Source organism: Coloeus monedula, assembly GCF_965178545.1.
Source record: "Coloeus monedula genome assembly, chromosome: 8".
NCBI lineage: Eukaryota > Metazoa > Chordata > Aves > Passeriformes > Corvidae > Coloeus > Coloeus monedula.
This window is the reverse complement of record NC_138788.1, coordinates 9434349-9458753: the sequence shown is the minus strand read 5'-3', so window position 1 is coordinate 9458753 and position 24405 is coordinate 9434349. Positions and strand designations below refer to the sequence as shown.

The following is a 24405-nucleotide window of genomic DNA, read 5'->3' as shown; positions in this document are numbered from 1 at the left end:
AAGAATTAGAACGTACAATCCATTTCAACAGACAAGATACTTCGAACCATTTGCAGCAGTACATGTAACACCAAGTTAATGTATTTAAACAAAACTAAACATATTAAATGGTTCTCTGATGTGTAACTGGGGCAAGAAGCAACTTAGGCAACTGTAAGCATATTACCTCAATCATAGGTACAGTTTTGAACAGGACTTTGAGATGGAATAGAATGCCAGAGATAAACTGGACTGTCAGTCTAAGTCAGTGTGCAACAACAACTTTCTTGTAAGATTATAAAAAAACCTGATATGGTGCCACAAAGAAAATTACTCATTTGGATGAAGAAAAGAGGGATTATAAGAACAGCAAAGAATTCACTACAGGGCAGACAAGTAGTTTCAAGAACAGAGATTAGTAGTCTAGTTCAAATGGCACTTGAGGACCTTGATTCTTGATTCAGCTTGACTGAAGAATACTCACCCTTTTCATTAATGAAGTAGGCACAGAAAGCAAGACTTTAAAAGAATTTGCTGACAAACACAAATTGTCAGTTCGGCTGAGTGTCGTTTTTATGCAGGAAAATTTGCATCACATGAAAAACTGAAGAAATGGAATGAAGTACAACAGCATGAAATTGGGAACGTCACGCATATGGGTAACTGAGGAATTTCTGCTTCACACAGACTAGAAGCTCACCCGTAAGAGATAGCTATGTCCAAGAACTCAAGGACACCAACTGATTACAGAACATCAGACACATCCGTGTGACATTGCTGGGAGAAAGACACAAACACAACTCCAGTATTTCCTAGGGAAATTTCCCAGGGAAAACAGTAAGGCATGAATAGCACAGAGACAATATGACTGATAAATTCAACATCGGTATCTCAAGGAAAGAAAGACATTTGGAGATGAAAAGAAAGGAAAATAATACAATTAAGACAGTTAAAATTGATGGATAGATAACTACATTTTGACAATATAACAGGAATAAACACAAGGAAAGACAGACAGCTATTCAACTTTAAGAAAATTACTGGTTCGACAACTAGGTATGGATTAGCCATTAAAATTCTTTAGATCAGAAATGAGAAGACAATTCCTAACCACTGGTTAGAAGGTTGTAGGGCAGATTTTCATACTAAATAGAGTCCAAAAACCTAAATCAGTCTTTAGTTTACAAAGGCCACCATCTCATGTAGCTACAGGTGTCAGGAAGGGAACAGACTTATCTGGGACTATATTTTATCATTCTTAATACAAAAAGAACTGTAGTTAGCTTTAGTTTATCCAAAGTCAAACACTCAAATTTAACCAAGCCCCTAACAAGAAGAAAGTTTCAGATTGTGTACTGTGTAATTCTGTCAAATACTTGTACAAGCCTACTTTTTACATGTGTTTCTATTATTCCATTGCAAGGTGTGGTTACACAAATTGTAGTAAAGTGTCACAGTGAAACACTCGAACTACCTATGCTTGAATGCTATCAAATATGTTAAATTTAAAAGCACAGTAAATCCACCCCCAAAATCTATCAAGAAATCCTACAGCTGATGGAGAAGACTGCTGGCTATTGCAAACCAGCTGGCTGCATGGCCACCAACAAAAACAACTTCACGTAAGGTCCTATTTTTTTCGGCACTAATCTGTTCAAGCTCACAGAAATAATTCCCTGGAACTGTGGATTGTGTAACAATTATTTAAAACTGTTCCTGATTGCATAAATTTAAAAGCCAATAAAGTGTGTAAATTATACAAATGTTTCTTCTCCCTCTACAAACTGAAGTGAAATCTGAAATGCTAAATGAAGCACATTTGTGTGTATTATACACTTCTCAAAAGACTGAAATGAAAAATTAAATCCTAATCCTCAGTGCATATAGAACTATGTGTTCAGAACACATGCACTGCAACACATTTGTTCATTCAAAACCCACAAGATCCTAATAACTGGGTTTTTTTGCAGCAGGGGAGCTCACGGTCTTAACAAAAAGGCCTTTTTATTTGTGACCAGTGGGAAAAGCCACCAAAATCCACCTTGGATAGTCAAACAGATATCTCCTGAAAGCAAGATCTCCCACTGCTGGCAAATATCAAACGTGTGTACATCACGGCAAAATGTAGAAGCCAAAGTACTAAATTATGATAGATCTGTCTGTTTCATAAACAAAGTTGTTAACCGTGAAGAAATTAAAGCCTAGCTGCTTTTTACCATGCCTGGCACCATTAGGTAATTGGGGACGCCATTCATTGGACTCCTGAATGCCCATCTTACTGTTACTCTGCTTTCCAATTAACTAACTGCTACAAAGTTTCTTCAATTAAATTAACACTAATGAAATTCAGCAAAATTGTTTTCCCAGTATGATCAGGTATTCAGACATATCCTAATGTGTTACAAACATGACACATTCTCTTATTTGAACATATTCAGAGAAAATTTCACTACACCATTTTTATTCACCTTGACCCATTTCCCTTTTTTCTCAACTCCTTCACTTTAGTGATTAGCTGGCTTAGAGCTTTTGCCCTTAAGCCAATTGGCAAATGGACACCCATGCTCTTTCTACCATAAATGACATCAACTTCTGCTATTCTACCCAGAAGCTATCCTTCCTACATGTTTTTATAATCTATTTATCATTTTCGTTAGTTCCTTACTGTCATACCAGTCAACGTGAACAAGGAGAAAAGTCTCCACATGTAATACATACCATCTCTAAATTTAATAAATCCAAATGGGAAATCATAAACCTTTTAGATCCCATTCACAAGAAAGATACTTACTTTTGTTCACCGAACACAAGCAGCAAGGAAAAAAATCACCGAAATTGTTATAAATTTTACCTATCACTATTAAAAATATTACGGTCATACTATACTGCTTCCAAGACTCATCACACATTTTGGCTTTGAGTTTCAATAATTTGACACAAATAATATATGTGGGCTGAGGAAAGGAAAAAGCTGGCCCTCAATCCTGAATATACATTTGCTCACTTTTTTAGAGCGGAAAAAGGACCCAAAAATCAGTGTGTCAGTGCCTTCAAAATTACAAAAGCTTTCATAGAAAGAGTTTATAACGTGCAACATCCCTTTCAGCACTATAAGGACTAATGAATGTTTTCACAATCCTACAGTAATTTTTTCATAATTTAAGGACAGTTATTCATTAATCTATGTATAAAAAAATCCCCAGATCAAAAAATTGACATGGGAAGCATTTATTTTATTTAGCCCCCGTGATCTTGGCTGCCTTCAGCTATACCTATAACCTCTGCCCAATCTAGAGGAAGAAATTCACAACTTCTTTACGTCTCCAAAGTGAAGGTGATTATGCAAATTATGGAACTCACGAAGAAGAGTTCTGCAGAAACCGGGTTTTTGTGTGGTGCTTAAAGAGCACATTTTCCATTTCACGATGCCTAAGGAAAACAGCCTGTATTTTTGGTCACGGGCTTTCATCAATAACAAAGCAAGCTGGACAAACCGCTGCTTTCTCCCTGTGTCAGTGACACAGGTTTCTCCAGAAGAGGAGCGGGGGACAGGAACCAAGGTACCTCCCCGCCATCCTCAGGCCGGCCCGCGGCTCCGGCTCCCGGCGCGCTTCCCAGTCCGACCACTTCGCCCACAGGAGGGTGGTGTAAGCTCATTTCCCAGTAGGGGCACGTTGCTAAAGCCTACCTCTCTCACGCACAACATTTAGAAAATGTGGTTGCTATTTAAAGGACACATCACTTGAATTTTAATTTTTGGTACAAAGGAGAAAACAGCAGCAACAAAGCCGAGACAACTCAATACGGGGTCTGAGGGTTGCTTTCTTTCACATGGAAGAAAAACAAGACTACTTCTCTCCCTCTTCCCCTCGCCTCTTCCAGCCTTAACTCTTGTTTTGTAGGTAGTAAGGTTTTTCCAAGTGCGCTGGCCAGCCGCCAGCTGCATAAAGCGAGCGGGAGGCGCTCCCCCCGCGGCCCCTCCCGGCAGCCCAAGGCGCCCGGCCTGACATGCTTTTCAAGGCGTGCTAGACTGCAGCGCAGACTTTCTGGCTCCACTTCCATTGTTTGCACGGCTGCTTTGCTCCTTATCCAGAGCCTGGATTAGCATAAGAATACTGTCTTCCCCCTCTGCAAGCCAGCTCCCCTCTAGAAGACCTCCACCCCTTAAGAATAAACATAGGGTTGGGTTTCTTTTTTTTTTATTATTTTTCTCTTTAAATCCCCTTTTTCTATTCAGGACTTGTAGAAAACAATAAAATAAATAAAACGCTAAACAAGCGAGGCTGACAAGGCTCAGAAAGGCCCGATTGCATAGATTAGTAATTACCAAGGTCAAAAGAGTCAACCTGATAATGCGCAGAGCCCTCACTCCTCACACTCACGTTGTGGACATGAAAGTTATTAATGGATATGCTTTCCATACAGAGCTGAAAATAAATAAATTTAGGAAGGAGCAACAGAAAGGAGCTTTTAAGTCCCCCTTCCTTTTAATTTACACCTGGAAGATGGAGTTTCAAATTACTGAAAACAGACAGGAAACAACATTTATGAAGACAACTCTGCCAAAAATACAAACAAACCCCTCCAAACTGCGAGTGGTGATGCCTTACACAGGGGAATCTGCCTACTGACACATCTGCAAACTCTTTCCCTCTGGTATGCGACAAAGGGACTATGGTGTCCCTTTTGGAGCAAGTGACATGTGATCTAGTATTAAAAAAGGCTGACAGAAGAGCATTTCACAAGAAGCGAACTGCTTGCCCTCACAACACTTCAAACTGTCAACATGGACATATTTTTTTGTTCTGCTACACAGAAGGTAACAGCTGTCCAAGTGAATTCATACGTTGTTTCATGAACAAGATAAAAACATACTTGCAAATATTACTTCATAAGCGAGCAACGTAATTTTTAAATCATCAAATTCAGCACTCCCCACTGCAATGGGTGAGAGATGAGCTTTCTTTGACAGCATTTGCTCGATACATACAAACAGCAGAGACAAGACTGGCAAGTTCAACATCATGAAGATTTGCTAATACAAAACGCTGCTTGGCAAGGTAAGCCTTAATCCTCATTTTCCTCACCTGCTTCCCATGCCCACAGAGGCACTGTACTCTGCTGAGAGGAGAAACTCCCTGTCTAGCTGTTCCCACAAATCACTGTAAATAACACACAGATATCCTCAAAGGAGTGGTCTCCAACCAGTCTTCCAAAGAGGCATTTTAATAGCTGGATAGGACAAATAAATGAAATAGTAGGTGCTGCGCCTTTATGGTCCTCTAAGACTGCTGTGGCAGGGGAAGTTATATTTTAAGTGTTCTTACTACAGAAACAAAAAGTTTGTTCTTTGTATAAGTTATATTACCCTTATAACTTAAAATTTCAACCTCTCTTTTTCTTTGGAATTTTAATGAATAGTTGACTAACTTTTGTCATCTGCAAGCCGTCACTTCACCCTAGAGCATTGGGATATTTTCATGACATTACAAGGTCCAGGCACAAAACATGAGGAGGTTACTACCTTCACAGCAAGGGCAAAAGAGCTGAGCAAGTATTATCAGTGGCAAGTTTAGAACAGCCTAAACTAGAATCATTCATTATCTTACATAGAACCTGCAAAGTGTTCAGATATTCTTAGTATCAGAGTGATAAATGCTTATGTGTAAAGCATGACATGCTCACCTACGGAGTTATCTCACAGATAATGGATATACTGAACTAAATTGCTATATTAAGAAAGTGCTTACACAGGACAAATAATGTAAAATTAATTATATGCTGCATTCAGCATCTATTTTCATCTGTAATATTTAATTTCAATGTGACATATATGAGAAAGTATTATTGCTCTGGGAAAAATTTCCAGGACTCTACATTGTATGTGTCTGAGTGTTATCTTACCCTGTTAGTGTTCTGCAAGTCTTGCTGAGATGAAAACAGATTTTAATGCAAACTTAAGTTAAACTCTAGGGGCACTGTAGATCTGCTTAGTTAAATAACTACAGAAACAACATGGCATGTACATGCACACAACTACTCCTCTTAAGTTTGAACAATGTACTTTCATCAAATGTAGCTTCAAAGACATTGCCAAACCCAAACACAGTAACCTTTCAATAGGTAGACAGAAACAGAGTTCAAAGGTAATGTTTACTTCAACAGTTATAATCCCCTGTTTCCCTGCACTGAAGTGCTAAAGCAATACTGTTAATTTTTTTTTTCCACACAAAATTCAAAAACAAACATAAGCTTTCTGGTCATGAGATTAATGAGATTAAAAATCTCCCATTCGTATTCAAGCAACTATACCAGTTCTTCTCTCAGTGCAAAAAGGTTATTTTAAACACACTACAAAACATTTTTCAACAACTGTTGCACTGTAAAACTCAGCACAGCAGAACATCAACATGTAGGTAGGAGCTTGACTTGGTTCGGTTTTAGATTAAATGAAATTCACATTCGACTAATAAAATCTGTAAATTTTTTTTCATTCAAATTTTTGCTTTTCTCTCCATATTGTAAGACAGCAACTGGACTAAGACCTAAAGAAACTAAAAAGGTATAGAGATTATATGATCTATTCCTTCTATGAATTTCACTTGGTTTCCTACATTTCTCTTTGACCATCATGGTGTACAACTTAAATTGCCCATACTCAGTATTACAGGAATGACTTGGACCCTATTTTTTACTGCAAACATTTCCCCCCACTCTCCCATCATCCTTAAACTTGAAGGTTATCTCCTCTGATGTCTCAACAGTTCCTTAAGCTAAAAATCTTAAAATTATCTTCCTCCTAAGTCATCTCTTCATTAACTTCAGCAATTCAATTATTCCCCAGTCATTCAAGATCACATCCTGAAAACTCTCTCATTCTGCCTTTTCTTATGTTACTTCTGTCAAGGCTGTTACTCCATCTAGGGGTGATTTATTCCTTCCAGATCTTCACTATCAAAACCTTTCTTTAAGGATTCTTTAACTTACAGGAATCACCTCTAATAGGATGGAATTAAGGCTGATTCAAATTAAATCTGTGAAGGAAAAACTGAGGTTACAGGAAAACCACAGATTCCATAATGGGAAGCAATTTTTGTTGCTAGTTAAAGAGAATTCAGGATTATTTCTGGCAGAGAGAAAGGGAACAAAAAAGACATCATTATTGAACCTTCTCTATCAAGCACTATGTTGTATCTTGTAATCCCTCTACCACATCCTAAGTATTTTTCCATTTCCCTTTTTCCTCTGAGATTTTTCACACGGTTAAGAACTGTACTGAAACCAAACCAGTGGATGAAAGACTGCAGTAATCTACTGGGTCTGTGTGCCCAGGTTTTGGTAGCAGGGGGCTAAAGGGGTGGCTTCTGTGAGAAGCTGCCAGAAGCTTCCCCCGTGGTTCAGCCAATGCCAGCTGGCTCCAGGATGGATCTGCTGCCGGCCAAGGCCGAGCCCGTCAGGAATGACAATAATGCCTCTGAGATAACATATTCAAGAATGAAAAAAAAGTTATTGCACAGATGTTCCTGTGGCCAGGGAAGAGAGGAGTGAGAATATGTCAGAGAAACAACCCTGCAGACACCAAGGTCAGTGCAGGAGGAGGGGCAGGAGGTGCTCCAGGAGCCAGAGCAGATTCCCCTGCAGCCCCTGGTGTGGCCATGGTGAGGCAGCTGTGCCCCTGCAGCCCATGGAGGTCCCACGGGGATGCAGAGATCCACCTGCAGCCCATGGAGGAGCCCACGGGGATGCAGAGATCCACCTGCAGCCCATGGAGTAGCCCACGCCAGAGCAGGTGGATGCCTGAGAGGAGTCTGTGAACCCACCAGAAACCTGTGCTGGAGCAGGGTCCTGGCAAGGACCTACACACTGCACATTTCCTGGTAGGACTTGAGACCCTCTGGGGGGCTCCCATCGGAGCAGCCTGTGCCTGAAGGACTGCACCCCACGGAAGAGTGACCCACCCTGCAGCAGTCTGTGGAGCAGGGAAAGAACTCTCCTCCCTGAGCAGCAGCAGCGGGAATGTGTTATGAACTGACCACAAGCGCCATTCCCCATCTCCCTGCACTGCTGGGGAAGGGAGGTAGGGCCCAGGAAGGAGGGAGGAGTGGGAAGAAGTGTTTTTAAGATTTTGCTTCTTATTATCCTGCTCTGATTTTGTTAGTAAGACATTCAATTATTATCCCCAAATTGAGTCTGTTTTGCCCATGATGGCAATCAGTGAGTGATCTCTCCTGGTCCTTATCTCAACACATGGAGAGGGGAGTGATAGAGTGGCTTTGGTGGGTGCCTGTGCAAATTTTAAAGACCAATAGAGCAAACTTTTTTCCCCCTTCCCCATTAAAAAAGTCTTATTAATTCAGAGATTGGTGATATCACCAAACATGAAATTTACTGAGGGGAGGGGAAACCAAGTAGATTGCGAGTGTACATCTCCAAATTCCAAAACAACTCAAAGTGCACAGAACTTTAAGACACCTGTATAAATATCCCTCTTCTCATACACTGCCATCTCAAAGACTTCAGGGACTCTCCTCTGCACAGGCAGACCCCTTATCACTTCACTTTCATCCCACTGAAAGCATAGGACTGAACTGTTTCTGTAAAAAACTTTCATGTGCTTTACCTGCCAACTGAAACAAATAATTGGTTTTCAAACACCAGCAACTTGAACGAGCATGTTTGAACAGGAACAGGAATTTCAGATCTTAGCACAACGAAATGTGCTTGGAGCATGGTGAAGTGTAGCCATTTGGGAACCCCTCTGCACATCCCCATTATGGAAATTCTCCTAACAGATGTGACTACTGACCCCTCTAGCATTACTCTATCAGATTCAGATTTTTACTCAAGATCCTGAAATTGCTGTACTGTGTTGTAAACTCAAAACACACAAATTTTAAGGACATGATAAAAATATCCTTTCTTTACATAGACTTGGCTATGGCACATAGTCAGTTTTTTTAAAGGACAGTGCCTATATCTGGTTTAGAAATAAGAAAATCAGCATGTTTCTATCACAGTGTCTTTATAAACATTAAGGATATTATAAAAAGACCCTTATCTAAATCAGTCTTAGATTTTGGTAAGCTAACAAGTAACTGCTTATTATTTTAATATTTAGTACTTAAAAACACATTTGAAATGGACCCCTAGATTTATTTTAATTCAATTCTGTATCAACTGCAATACTTTAGAAACACTTCACCTAACATCTCATGAAACTTACTGTACCTTCACAACCTTAGAACCTCTGGAGAAGGACATTCTTGACTTTTCAACCTAGTTTAGAGGAACTTACTCCATAACTGACTACTTAGGACTGCTTCAAAATAGTACCATCAGAAACAAACATTTATCTGCTTCATTTTGGCTCAAGGGAAAAAAAGGAAAGAAAACAATTCTTGAAAGCAAAATTAATCCCTCTATTAATGTTTCATTGAAACCCACATTTCACCATTCCTAATCTAAACGCTAAATAGAAAAATAAGCAAAAAAGGAAATCTGGTGTGTTTTTAATTACATATTCATGTTACAATAATCTGGTTGGAAAATACATTCCTATCAATACAAACATCTTCAGACTGTACTGCAAATGCATTCCTTGAATGCTTTTCTCACTGTAAGATCTTAAATTGTTCTCTGTCCTACCCCAGAAAATTCCCATCCTCAGATACAGAAATAACATACAAAATTTAGCTTCCTTTTCCTACACAGGAACTTGTCTAGATTTCTTTGAAATCTGTTGCCCATGACACTTTCAACAGGAGCTTCTGAGCCAAACAAAGCCAACATAAAAATGAAGGGATTCTCAGCAGCTTACTCTGACCTTGCTGAGCCTGAGAGTCTTGGCTAGCAACAGGAAGGCTCTTGTTTTGTGTGGTCTGAGATCAAGATGGTGAGACTACTGGAACAACATGGGGTAAGCCAGGGGCAACAGGAGTAAGGAAAGTCCTGTTAGGAGGACAGCACAGAAGAGAGCACCTCCAGAGTGGAACCACTGGCACTTCCTGTTTTCATCAACTGATTCACAAGATGACACGGACTTCTGTTTACTCCACTCCTGGAAAATGCTTTGAGCACACTGACCTGCATTTCCCATTTGTGGTTTGAGCCTCAAGTGGTTCAGCCTGTTTGTTACGGAATTAACTCCTAGCAAATAGTTTGCCACCAAGGAAATTCAATGGCAGCTAACCCAACCTTGCAAAATAATTGTTTCCTAACAGAACAGAGAGGATCTTAGGCAGTCTTGATGATTAATAAGAAAATCACTGCAGGAATACCATCTCATCACTGGCACCCTTCATTCTGAAGCACCTGGTATCTATTTCTGGCTGCTGAATGAACAAGCTCCATCAGAACAGAAGATGGTCCTACCACTACTGGTTTGGAGGACACAAAGATGACAACTCTATGGACAATAGAAGCTGAAAAGCAGGAAATTATTCCTAAACTATCAACAAAAGTTATTGGTTCAGTGGTTGTATGTTAGAGGTCTTCAATGTCCTCCTAACTCATGCCTTGCTGCAGGCAAGCCAAACTAAGGGAGTATTTGACATTTTAATGGATGGTGCTGAGAAGTCATCCAAGTCCAGTTTTCAACATCCCAAAGAAAACAAAGTAATCATACAACCAAAATCTTTCTATTAAATGAAGACACAACACTATATGGGACACCAGCTGAAGAAGGGAATTGAGCACACATAACCCTACTGATGACATGTAATATACTAATCTGAATTTCTCCAGTTGCATTGCACTAGAAATGCCTGCATAAATTCACAGGTGTATTAAATTAAAATTAAATTAAAAGACAGACCTATTTACCCTAATAAATAAGATGTAAGAAAATTTTACAGTGTATCACAAAATAGAGTAGAATTAGCAAAAGTACAATGAAGGGTTGTATTACAGAGATTCCATATTAAAGAAAGATAAAATAAACCATCTTGAGAACTGTCAGACATTTGATACTCTTCATGGAACCCTAAATTGGAAGGGACAACCGAAGAAATTTAATCCCAATTTCTCTCTGTAAACCAACGAGGAACTAACAAATAAACCATCAGTTTTAGATGCAAACAAAAGACACCTTTTGTATACAATAAATATTTAAAACTAAACCACTCATTTTGACTGGTTTTTGTGGGTGTCCAAACTCATAAATGGGCTCAAAGACATACCTGAAAGCAGGTCAGGCAATGAAATACAATACTGCTGATATCTCACTCAGGAAGCACATAAAATGTCTGATCAACACCTGGGCAATATACCCTGTTTCACATCTGGTATTTATAGTATTTCCCTCTTTTGGCCTTCATGATCAAATTTTTTCTTTTGTCTTTTTCCCTTGCTATTGAAATTCAGGTATAAAAGGTATGAAAACAAGAGGCAGTACATAGGAGCAGGAATAATTAGCACAAGGACTTGCTTTTATTTGGTTCTGATAAGCACCCCTCTTCTTGCTTGTGTGCTTGTTGACTCAGAAGCCCATAATCCCTAGTAAACAAAGAACAAACTGTGTGAAGATAGAGGAATTTTGTGGTGGAGTGGTGTTGCCATTTCATTTTTTGCTGGATCAGCTATTTACATACAGGGAAAGCATAAAACAACCTCCCTCCCGTAACTGCTGCTAATACTACTCCTCTTTAAAAGACTATAAGGCAGAAAAAGTAACTTGTGAAGGTGGTTGGGTGTGTGTGTTTTGTGTTTCTCTTTTTAAAACAGTATTGTGTCCAGAATTTTCAGCCCAACTACTTATGCTGATGCCCTGCCACTTGATACTGTATAAAGCTTTTGCCCAGTCATATCAGCAAAATAATAAACTAAACTAATAATCAACTAAAGCATTAGTAAGCAGATTCTACCAAATAAAATTTGTCTGGTACCGTAACTTTTTTCCAATGTGCCTTTGTACAACAGATGTCTCTGTAGTTGATGCTGATTTGTCTTTTTTCATAACTGAAACACGAACAGAGATTGGATCAAACAGCTGTTTCAGTATGGTATTAAAGACTGTCACAAGCATAAAAAAACATGGCTCAGAAATTTTTTGTAAGATATGGTGGCTGCTTACCATACACTTTTTATCCCTGAAATACTTGAAATAAAATTTTGCAAGCATTAACCTTACCTCCAAATTAGGAAACTGAATGAAACTGTATTGTACTTCAAGCTTCCTCCAGACTGTTTTCATCTGTACTTCCACTTCATTAGTTCAAAGGTGGTATTATAGAAATGCATATTTCTCTTGATCTGCAAAACACAAAGAGGATTTGATTAAAGAGATAGTTGAAGAAACTGTGTTGATGGCTTATGGTCTAGAATATGAACTGCACACTGCAGATACTTGTATCTGGAATTACAGAAACCAGAGGGAAACTTCTTAAGAGTCATGCATATCCAATAGCTGCACACTTGCAGCATATTTGTAAAACACTGACACAAAAAAGAATTTTAAAATAATTTTATTTTATCATTAATTGCTCATATGAAAAATGAACCAACAAAAACATTTCTATCCTTTAGTTTAAATACACATTTGTCTTAGATGAATGATGTCAGGCAGGAAGGGTGTTAAAAATCTCTGTTGAGAGTTTTCCTATGAAAATAAGCCTTTCTCATCTCTCCTCATAACTCTTGGATTCTCCTGGTCTATACCAGCCAGATTTGCAAGCCTCCAGACACCAAGTTTCCAATTTTATTTTTCCTTTTAAAAAAGTCAGACTAGAGAATCACAGAATCAGCTGGGGTGGAAAAGACCTTTGAGATCAAAAAGTCCAACCTATGACCTAACACCACCTTGTCAACTAGACCCATGGCACTGAGTGTCACATCCAGTCTTGTCTTAACCACTTCCAGGCATGGTAACTCCACCACCTCTATGGGCAGCACATTCCAATGCCCAATCACCTTTTCTGTGAAAAACTTCTTCCTAATGTCCAAAGAAAAGGACACACTGCTGGTGACACCAATGGAAAACACAAGCCATGCACAATTCAATCTTTATTATAAAAGACCAGAGAATCTGTAAGACTGCAGCTCCACACCAAAAATCCACTGGTGTCAGCCAGAAACTGCAATATATGGAGAAATAATCAATCGGTTTATTGTAGCTGTGCACAGACATGATTCCTCCCGGGAAGAAACAAGCAAGCCAAGAATTTGGACAAAGGTACTGGCAGTAGGATTTGATTTTTGGTTTGTGTTTTTGAACTGCTGTACATCCCAGCACCAGAGGAAAGCCTGGCAAAGGCTCTTACCCATTTCTCTTAAGGATTGTGAGCAAGCCTGATCTGTGTCAAATCCCAGCATTGTCAGATGCATTGTGGATTGCTAAGATGGGCTTATCAGCTTTGTTAGATCGATTCCACAGTGAGCAGATGCCACCTATCACCAACTTCTCCCATTTTATCAGTGTCACAATTTTTGAACATTTCCATCATCTGAAGCTTTTAAGAAGATCCTACAAGAATTTTATCATTTAGAAGTCCCAGTCTTATGACTGTGATACCCTTAAAAATCACACAAAGGATTAAATACCACCATTCCAGCTGTACTGTTAAAAAACATACAACCACTCATACAGCGTAGAGATGTAATGACTTTTGAATACCAAGGCCAACAGGATGGGAACAAACAGAGAAACAATGTGCATGATTTCCTGCAGAGAAGGAGTTTCAGCATCCACTCTCCTTCTCTTTTCCTTCTTAAGCACCACAAAGACCTTTACTATTGCCAGAAGGTCAGAATACTTCTGTCTCCATGTCCATTTATAAGCACTGCTCCTCACACACTGGGGTTTAATAGTCTTGGTAATAAATAATAAATTTGTGCTAAATGGTAACCCAAAACCATCCAGAATATCAGATAGCACCAATTCTTAAAGACAACTGTCTCCTCTGAGCAGACAGGCTGACACTTGACTTATTTCTTCCATGGTAAAACTGAGAAAACATTCTAGGTGTGCAACAGTGTTTGTAGAGATTATTTTTGCTTTTTAAAGTAAAGAATCTGTAAAATATATCTGTCTCTTCTCCTCTCTCTAACCAAGGACCTTGAGTTCATCTTCTGGTGGACTCTGGACAAAAGAACAACAGAAAAAAGTTGGTGTGCTTTCTGTTTTTACTCCACCTCCAATCTCCCTGTATCTAGTATCTGATTTATATAAAGTCCACTTTGTATTATTTTGAGAGGTTGCTTTACAAGAGTATAGACATTGCTGAACAATGCTCAGGGCTTTTTTTTGTTTGTTTTTAAAACCGTGTCCTCCTAATATTTTTCCAAACTCCCAAACTGATGAAGTAGCAGTGCAATTCCGTAAGTATTCATTGCCTTTCCTGATTCCAACCCCATGCATCAGATATCCAAGCTGTCTTACTAAACAACTTTATTTTGGTGAACTTCCTGATCTGCCTGACTCTAGGTATGTCTGTATTAGCATTTAATTCAAATCAGGACTGCACTTTTGAAGTCCATCTCCCAAACAACCCTACTTTCCTTGCTTCGCTTTACATTGCAAAGCAGTCATCAAGTAAATGAACCAGATTTCTTTTGAATAAAATTAGATCACAGAATGAGCTTCAGGTGTACATTGTACATGCTTCAACCACCAAGAGGAATTCAGCCACAGAATTGGACCAGGACCAGCCTGAAATAAAACTCTCACCACCTGTATAGCACGGATGCCAGGTTCTCAGCACCTGACAGATCTGATCTTATTACACCACACTACCTGGTAATGTGGACACAGACTCCTTTATGACTTACTGAATTTTTGTGTCAGTTCCAGATTAATCTCTCCTGTTTTTAAAAGGAAAACTACAAAAACTTCTGTCAGAGATGGGACAGAAGTTAATGATAATTATTCAATTATGGGAGTGACCTCACTGTGTTACAACTTCTTCCACTTCTTCATCAGCATGAAATGCTACTTGAGAACATACTCAATTTTACAAAAATCATTTTACTTAAATATTTGTTTTTATATAGTTATCCAAACTGCTTAATTATTAATAGATAAGTTTTTCAAAATGTTTAGTGCCATTCTTGATGGCATCTTCCAGAGAAGTGCTATCAGGTACAAAATAAAACAAGTGAATAAATTATTCGCACAACTCTACCTTCGCTTTATTAGAATTTGCTAAACTACAGCAACTATAAGAGACACAACTTCAAAAGTACAGAGCCTCACAGTGCTTGCCACTAGTTACATATTAAATCCAGATTAATCTACAAATTGTTCTAAGTGCCAAGATTAAATTTGAGATCTTCATGTACTATTAACTGAAAAATATCAGCACTCAAGCAGTGAAAAGACAGATTTGAATTACTTGAACACACTAGCTACCTAGATAACCCAGAAAACTGTAGATTTTCTGCCACTAGCAGGTCAGGGAACAGTCAGAATATTTAAACTGAGTTGATTTAAACCTCATTCAGAAGTGGGGGTGGTTCCCCTCCTAGCACAGAGTGCAGGAAGCAGCAGCTATGAGCAGGACAAACAGACCGCAGGGACTCGCAGTGGCAGAACTCAAGTCAGTCTGACTTGCCTTGAGGAGCAAACTTACTCAGCCTGTGGATTCCTTTTTCCTTGTCTTACTACTTATCTCCAGTTACTGCTTCCCTTCTGAATAGTTCCAGTTTCTTCAGTTCCAGGGCCACGTCCAACTCATTCCCTCACCTGTCTTTTCTTTTGATGCCAAAAACTTTCCTGGCACTTGAATTTCCCTGCACTCTGTTCATCCCCACTTTGCTCCAACTGCCTCACCAGTTCTCAATTAATTACTTTATTCATCTTAAATTATCTCTCTTCTTGAAGGAGCCTGCTACTTGCTAAATACAGCGTGTATTTAAGGAACATAAGTTTGTAAAGTAATTTAAAGTAACAAAATGAATTAAACTAATTCAAGTGCAATTAAGTACATGACCATACAAGGACTCATTGATACAGACAGGGTTAAATACTTGACCATTACCTCCAGCTTCCAGTTACTTCTTTCCTGCTCTTTCACTTCCTCCAGCCATCCACATGGCACTTCTGCAGGGTGGCCATTCAGGTAAGCATACCTTCATTTCAATTCATGAAACAGAACTTGTTTTGGAGTTTCTGTAAATTCAGATCATGGCACAGACGTGGGCTTGGGTGATATCAGACCCACAGTTTATCAGCAAAAAAACCCAAAGGGCAATACCACTCAGCATCTGAGACTTGGGGAGGAAGAGAGGGGAAAAGGAGAAAAGCATGTGGTGCTCGCAACATGTCTCTGTGTGCAGTGTCAGAGTTCAGGGCCAGCTGACGGCTCTGGTAACCAGAGATGGGAGAGGTTTCAGAAGCAGAATTATTCCTTTTCAGGTAAACTACAGTCCTAAACAACAGGCTTTTTGTTAGAAATCTATGCACAATGAAAATACACTGCAGATCCATATGGCAGCCTGGAAGATGCTTCAGTTAACAAATCTCATGACTGCCACTACAAAATACAGCCAGAATTGCTGTAATCTATTGCTTTTACAGGACTACTACTGCTGTGAAGTAAGAATTTAATTGCAAAGGGAAAGAAACCATACAAAATTTTCAAATTTTACTCCATAGTTCATGTCCAAAGATAGGAATTTATTAAGGAAACCCTTTTCAACAAATACACGTGAGATAAAACCCCACAGCACGCTGGGAAAAGCAATCATCATACCACCCGTGGCAGATTTGGGGTTTGCTGGTTTTGTCTTTCAAACAGTGAAGGTATATGAGCAAGAACATCTCATTGAACAAACAGCCCTTCCAAATACAATGAGACCAGTTTATGAAATAAAATAAATTGGCTGAACAAACACATCACTTTCCAGTCCCTGAACACCAAAACTTCCAGGTAGCAAGAGGGAAAGTAAGAACCTGAGATATGATCCAAGCACATTTATTTGATCTTTGAGACAAGGTAGTTCAAAATTGCATGAAATCATTTAAGAAAAAATATACCTCCATTAAAGCTAATTTTTAAAATTAATTTTATACCTAGATTCCCTTGAGTTTTAATTAAAAATCATTAAGTTATTCTTGCAAGGTATTAAAAATGCCAGGAATTATACAACATTCAAGCACTTCATATCTTACAGTTCTTCGCATCTGTGTTACAGTGGTTTGGCCTTCCTATATACCTGGTCAAAACCCTCAGATTAGTCCAGGAAACCAGTGATCTTTCCACCATTTCCAGGTTGTTCTTGGAAAGCCAAGATTTTGTTGTTTTGTTGACTACTGCATGGATCCTTGGTGGCAAAAAGAATTCTTAATAATTTGTGAGAACTTCAGAAATACTACCATGAAGCAATTTGAAGGAAACAAAATATCACACAGAACAGAAATAATACAGATTGAAATATCAACTAGTCCATTTCAGTACTAAAATAACCTGGCTGGTTGGTTGTGTAGGCAGGTAGAGTAATGAATGAGTGCTGCTGCCACTAATGGAAACAACTCTTGATTGACCTTCCACTTCCAGTCTGACAGAAAACATAGGACAAATCTGTACAATTCAAAAAACCCCTAAAAACCTACAACTGCTTTTAAGTCAGGTCATCCTCTTTTTTGAGGGAGAAGTTGTTCTCTATCAGAGCCATACAACTTCCTTTTTCCCACTCTTGATTTTTGTCTCATGAAGCTAAATCAAGGCCTAGCACAGCAATAATTTTTTTTGCAGAACAGAGCTCCTCTTGTCCAACTCAAGAGGTATCAGAGGACTCCTCACATCATTTGCCCCCTTTTCATAGGAGGGGAGAATCTGTGCCCTAGAACAACCTGAAATTTCTTCTGAGGCCTTACAACCATGCAAGCAGGCACAGAACAGGTAGCATCTGAAGGACCAACACACTGTTCAGCAGCTAAGCAAGCACTCTCCCTGCCCTTGTTACGCTTTTTTTTCCCATCATTTTCAGTGCCTGCTGTGATAGAAGACAAAATGGTTGGCATGATCAAGCTCCTGAAACATCATTGCCCCTGGGCATATCTAGAAGTATGAGAGCACAAATAAATTCCTGAGTAAGGTGGGACTGTGCAGTATCAGACAGAAAAAAAAGCATTTTCCATAATGACACAAATCTGCATAAATTACAATACACCATAGTCTCCACAGCATTTAGTGACACAAAGAATTCATTATTGGGGCCATAACAATCCAGGCACATAGCTCATTCTGCCTCATCAGTAGTGCCAGGTAATTCCACCAAGTTTTTACTTTGCCCTAGGAGATGTAATTTCCTATACTAGAAGAGTCTAAGCCTCCTGATTTCTTAGAGGATATCTTCAGTATTTTATTTTGGCATGCCTGACTACACCATCTGTCGTCATCTGAAGGACTCCACAGCCTGCTGTGCTGTGAGAGCCGGCTCTCTGCTCCCAGGGATGCCTTAGAATTCCTCTGAGCCTTCTTAAATGTTACTCACCAGTGAGCCAGCAGAAGCTGAAAAATCAGCTCAGTCTCCAAACTTTGGAGGTAAAAGGAATCTGACAACAGCTTGCTGTTAAAAGAAAAGCAGTTACCCTCAAAAGGAGACCCATCAGCCTGCAGCACTGGTGACAAATCAAAGCCACCAGTTCATTCCGTGTGGAGAGGTGAAGTCAGAATCTGACTTGTCAAGTTTTGTCAAGTAACAACTAGGCAGAAGCCTTTGCTGAGCAACTCCTTCTTTCATCACATCCCACAGCTCTCCAAGTATCCAAAACAATTTCTACAACAAATACCTTTGCTTTTCAAGAGAGATGTAAAACTCAACTGCTTTAGCTCAACTTTGGAGGTACCCGGCCCAAAGCTCCACCTGCAATCTCAGCCTCCTCTTGGGATACTGATGACAGAGTGGCCCCACAATTAACAGCCCTCTGCTGTGTCAGACATTCCTGAAAACATAAGGCTGCTTGTGATTTTGTAAGTCTTTCTGAGTTGCAAAAAAATGTATCAAAAAACCCCAAACCCAGGCTCCATACTGTTCAGTCATCAGGCAAATTCCCTGTCAGCCTTCCCAGCAAGCTTCAGATGGTCACTGGGCCACACTTGCCACCTGGCTAATAGGTTGCCTCACGTCGATGGAAGCAACAATTAAATTCGATCACTTGGCACACAGACTCCGAGGCGCGCATTCTTATCATAATACTGATCCTGGGAATGTTGCCCAGACTGCAATTTCTCTCTGACAAAAGAACCAGTGAAATTCAGCTTCTGCCTGTCCCGCAGGACATATTAGACCACATCCTGATAGGTGATCCTCTTCTCCCTCCCCCTAAGATTCCTGCAAAAGGTCAAGTATTTCTTCTATCTGTCTGTTTTACAGAGTAATTCAAATGGTGAGAAACATTTTCAGGAACACTTTGATTTTTTAAAAAAATTAATTCTGTTACAACTTTAAAATCCCATGGTCTTGTGCTCTATCATAATACTATAGAGCAAACAGTGTCAGAACTATACTAACGTTCTATCACATTGCCTTATACATCTGTGTATGTAGGATTGATATTTACAGTCTTAAATTTAAATTTTACATTAAATTTTTAGAAATTTTTAAATACTGTGGTGGATTGACTCAGACCAGATGCCAGGTGCCCAAAGTCACTGTCACTGCTCTCCTCGGCTAAACAGGGAGAAGAAATATAACAAAAGGCTTGTGGGCTGAGATAAGGACAGGGAGAGATCACTCACTGATTAGTGTCACAGGCAAAACAGACTGAACTTGGGAAATCAGTTTATTGTATTACCAATCAAATTGAAGTAGAATAACAAGAAATAAAACCAAATCTTCAAAACACCTTCCTTCCATCCCTCCCCTCTTCTTGGGCTCAACTTTTATTCCCAAAATCATTACCTCCTCTTCTCCCTGCAAGTGGCACAGAGGGACAGGGAATGGGGATAGCAATCAGGTCCTCACACATTATCTCAGCTGATGCTTCCTCCTCAGGGGAAGGACTCCTCAAACACTTCCACTGCTCCAGCACAGGATTCCTCGCTCAGGAAACAGTTCCCCCATGAACTTGACCATTGTGACTCCTTCCCACAGGCTGCAGTTCTGCATGAATTGCTCCAGTGGAGGTCCCTTCCAAGGCATGCAGTCCTTTAGAAGGCTACTCCAGCACAGGTTCCTTCCACAGCATCACAAGTCCTGCCAGCAAACCTGCTCCAGCATGAGCTCCTCCCTCCATGGGGTCACAACCTCCTTTGGGCATATACCTGCTCCAGCGTGCGGTTCTCCATGGGCTGCAGGTGGAACTCTGCTCCACGGTGGACCTCCATGGGCTGCAGAGGCACAGCTGCATCACCATGGGCCGCATGGGTATCTGCTCTGGCACTTGGAGTGCCTCCTACCCCTCCTTCTCCACTGACCATGGGGTGTGCAGAGTTCTTTCTCTGACATATTCTCACTCCTCTCTCCAGGTGCAGTTGCTACTGCACAGTAACTTCTTCTCTCACTTACATGTGTTATCCCAGAGGCACTTGCACTGTCAGTGATGGGCTGAGGCTTGGCCAGCAGTGGGTCCATCCTAGATCTGGCTGGCACTGGCTCCATTTGACAGGGGGGAAGTTTCTGGCAGCTTCTCACAGAAGTCATCCCTGTAGCCCCCCTGCAACAAAAACCTTACCATGCAAACCAAATACACACAGACACACAAAATCATATTAAACACAGGTTGCAGGCTGGCTAACTTCTGACAAGAAACACAGGTCACAGAAACACATAGCTGGGAATGAGAAAACCTTTCCAACGAGATCACTGCCTTCAGCAAAGCACTAAGTCAGAGCCATCAGCTCAACAGCTCTGAACACATGGAAGCATGACATAAGGAAATCAGGAGACACCTCAAACACCACCCCCATCACAATAAGGTTAAAGGCCTTCACCATGAGCAGACCTAACAAGTACGTAAGTTTTCCTACTGAAAAATGTGTGGATTACACCCTAACATTCAAGAGTAAAATAACTCTCCTGGGGGAACCTTTGGAGCCCACATTACATCCAGCCTCCTGCTTTCTTTAAATCACTAATTATATCACTAATTATATCACATAGCAAAACAGAAAGGCATATAAAAATATTTCAAATTATTCTAGACAACTTCAGAACTCATTTGGACCAAGTGTAGTATCTAAAATTTAGATATTTGGGTATTTTCACAGATTCCCTTGGTTAAAACTTCAAAAAGTCATAACCCCATAGTCTTCTAATGCACAACGCTACACATGGTTATCTACAGGAATGTTCTGGCTTTCCACAATTAACTGAAGCTCCAGAAACAACTGTCAGTCTTTGCCAGAGAACATACACAACTAAATGTTTTACCCTTTTTTGTAATTCATTGGTAAAAAAATCCCCACCTTTCTGTATATAAAGTGAAAGAATGCTTTATAGTCCAGATGACCATATGAAATTACCTTGGTAGCCTGTGATTGTATCTCATCTTAAGCAGATTGAGCTTTCCTTCATCCATTTACAGGTGCGGTAAACTTTTCCTGATACAGTGAGACCAATTCATTCTTGAGACAACTGAGTATTATCCCCAGAAAACACAAGTCATCTTTTTTTTGCAGAAGTGGTTACACACAAGAAAGCTGTAATTATGCAATCAACTCTTTTAGTAAGATGTTTGTACTAGGGACTTGTTGGTGCATACTTGGTCTCTGAAATTTCTTCAAACATTGTTATTTCAGAAAAAAACCTGGAAATTAGAAACATGGAATACCCTGAGTTGGAAGAGACCCACAAGAATCACTGAAGTTCGGCTTCTGCATAGGACCACCCCAAGAGTCACACCATGTGCCAAAGGGCATTGTCCAAACGCTTCTTGAACTCAGCCAGCCTTGCTGCTGTGACTACTGCCCTGGGAGTCTGTTCCAGTGCCAGACCTGGAAGGGTGACCTTCTGGGTGAACAACCTTTTCCTGATATCCAGCCTAAACCTCCCCTGGCACAGCTCCAGGCCATTCCCTCAGCTCCTGTCACTGTCACCACAGAGCAGAGATCAGTGCCTGCCCCTCCTCTTCCCCTCACGAGGAAGTTGTGACTGCAGTGAGGTCTCCCCTCAGTCTCCTCCAGGCTGAACAGATCAAGGGACGTCAGCCTCTCCTCACATGGCTTCCCCTCATGGTCCTTCACCATCCTCATGGCCTCCTTTGGACACTCTTTAATAGCTTTAGTCCTTTCTTGTATTGTAGTGCCCAAAACTGCACACAGGACTCAAGGCAAAGACTGCACCAGTGCAGAGCAGAGAGGGACAATACCATTCCTTGACCAATCAGTGATCGTGTGCCTAAAGCACACTTAGAAGAAATATCTCAAGTAATAAAACAAGCTGGATATTTGCTAAAGTATCCTTCACTCATCAGGAAGACATGACCATAAAATAATTTCCATTACTACCATTTGCATGATGATATAGCACTTGATTTGCAAGTCTAAACTCAGGCCACCATGGCCTCAACATCTGCCCCAGATGAGATGAACAGGTTGGAGTAAGGCAATGCTGCCTCACGTAGCAAATAATACACAAGGGTAATTCAGTGTAGACACTAAGGTGCTCAAAAATCCTCAACCATTTCAGCTATTAAGTCTATCAATTATTCATTCTGAATACTGGAATGTTATACTGCCTGTAGTTCTTCAGTCACCAAATTATGGATGCTTTCAACTGGACCTAAGATTTCTAAAACACTACATCAAGAATAGACCTGAAGGGCACAAACACAGGGCAGGAAAACTCACCACCAAGTTCCTGGACATGCTGTACAGTTCTCTAATATCTAATCTGGCCTCTTACATTTCCTATCGATTTATATATTTGGAAGCAATGGTAAAGAATTCATCTAATCTCAAATTCTCTTCTTCAAATGCACAGAAGTACTGGCATCCTCATCAAGGATTTGAAAGAAAACTAAGCTGCCTTTTTTCCCCCCTTAGCAAAGCCATACAAAAAAACCCCCATTGTGCTAAAAAGTGGTGACAGGCCACTTGCAGAGAACAATAAAGATCTCTTCTGGTTAACTGCCTGGGAACAGGTTCATTTTGTATAGCAACACCACCTTCTACCAACAAACACTGAAGGAGACTGGCTGTATCCTGGAAAAAAAAAAACAAACCTTGAAAAAGAATAGCTAAATTAAATCCATGGCTTCTTCAGCCAGGGAGAGGTTTTTGTCAAAGCTCTAAAGCTGCCAGAGGTGTGCTACCATTTGCTTAAGCCTGCTGAGAACTGCAACACACCCTGCACTCTGCACACACCTCCAACTGCTCTGACAATGCTGACATGAGCTAACAAACCTGACAGCTGCTCTCCTCCAGACACATCTCAATACGTTATTTTGGAAGTTAGGGCATCATCTCACAAGTTGTGGATGAACAGGGTGTTCCCAAGAGGGACCTGATGAGCACAAGTGATCATTCACTGCTGTGCCTGCTAAAGACATCACTTTTTACAGAGATAAGCACAAAGCCTACAGAAGAAAGGGAAAAGAGGAGAAAGGAGGCATAATTTGATTTTTAGCCAATTAAGCACTCTTGGGGTTGGAGAAGACTCCTAAGACAATCACAGTTCTAATACATTCTTTATAGCAAAATACACACCAAGTGAGAAGTTATTTTATTCTTGGTATGTAGAGAAAGTAATTTAGACTTCACTGTGCTCCAGAGTGGCATGAAAAATAATATGAAAGCTTTTCCATCAACATTGAGAGACACCATCAGAAAAATATGAGCAAGCATTAGTGATAGTTATTGTTCAATCATGTTTTTGAAAAATTCATGTTTATTTTAGTTCTGGAAAGCTTGTCCTGCTGCAAGAAACTTAAGATACTTGACATTGTTGCTTTAATATGACTTCTAACAAAAAAACCCAACCAACCAAAAAAACTCAAACAAAAACCAAAACCCTCTGACTAGCAGCTTTTTCTATTTACTGAAGGCACAAGAGCCAGCAGCTGACATTTGAATCTCATCTAAATTCAAACAGGAAATACACTTTAAGGACTTATCAATTGCAGACTGATTCACTCTTGATGCAGTGGATTCTCCATTCTGAGAAGACTTCTAAAATGCACAGGTTAGGACCACTTACGGCATACTGAGCTAGGAATTTATGTTGTTTCCTTTTGCCCTGAAGTCCATGGACAGAGAACAATCCCAAGCAGCATTCCTCAAACCTGAATACAACATCAACACTGCTCAGCCCAACCAAGCAGAGCTCCCCATATCCAGGACCAGTTCGAAACCAGTGGAGACGAAGTTCCATTGCACAGGCCATGGACCATCATATGAAGATTTTTTTATCCTCCCATCTTTGTCCCATTTGTAGCTAATTAATAATAATTAAAAAAAAAACCCTTTGAATAAAGATGAAAGTAAAGCTATTTCAGATGTATACGTTAGTACACCATGTGAGGTGTATCTTTCAACAAAAAGCTAAAAC

At 40.0% G+C, this 24405-nt stretch overlaps 1 protein-coding gene across 3 annotated transcripts in view; it reads right to left on the bottom strand.

Annotated features, from left to right (window-relative positions):
- BMPR1A (bone morphogenetic protein receptor type 1A) overlaps positions 1 to 24405 on the bottom strand; it is a 111135-nt gene that overhangs the window by 60752 nt on the left and 25978 nt on the right. For all 3 annotated transcript variants that reach the window (XR_014226612.1, XR_014226613.1, XM_082286181.1), the window contains exon 2: positions 12107 to 12228. The gene's annotated coding sequence lies outside the window, so the exon portion shown is untranslated. The remainder of the gene's footprint in view (positions 1 to 12106; positions 12229 to 24405) is intronic.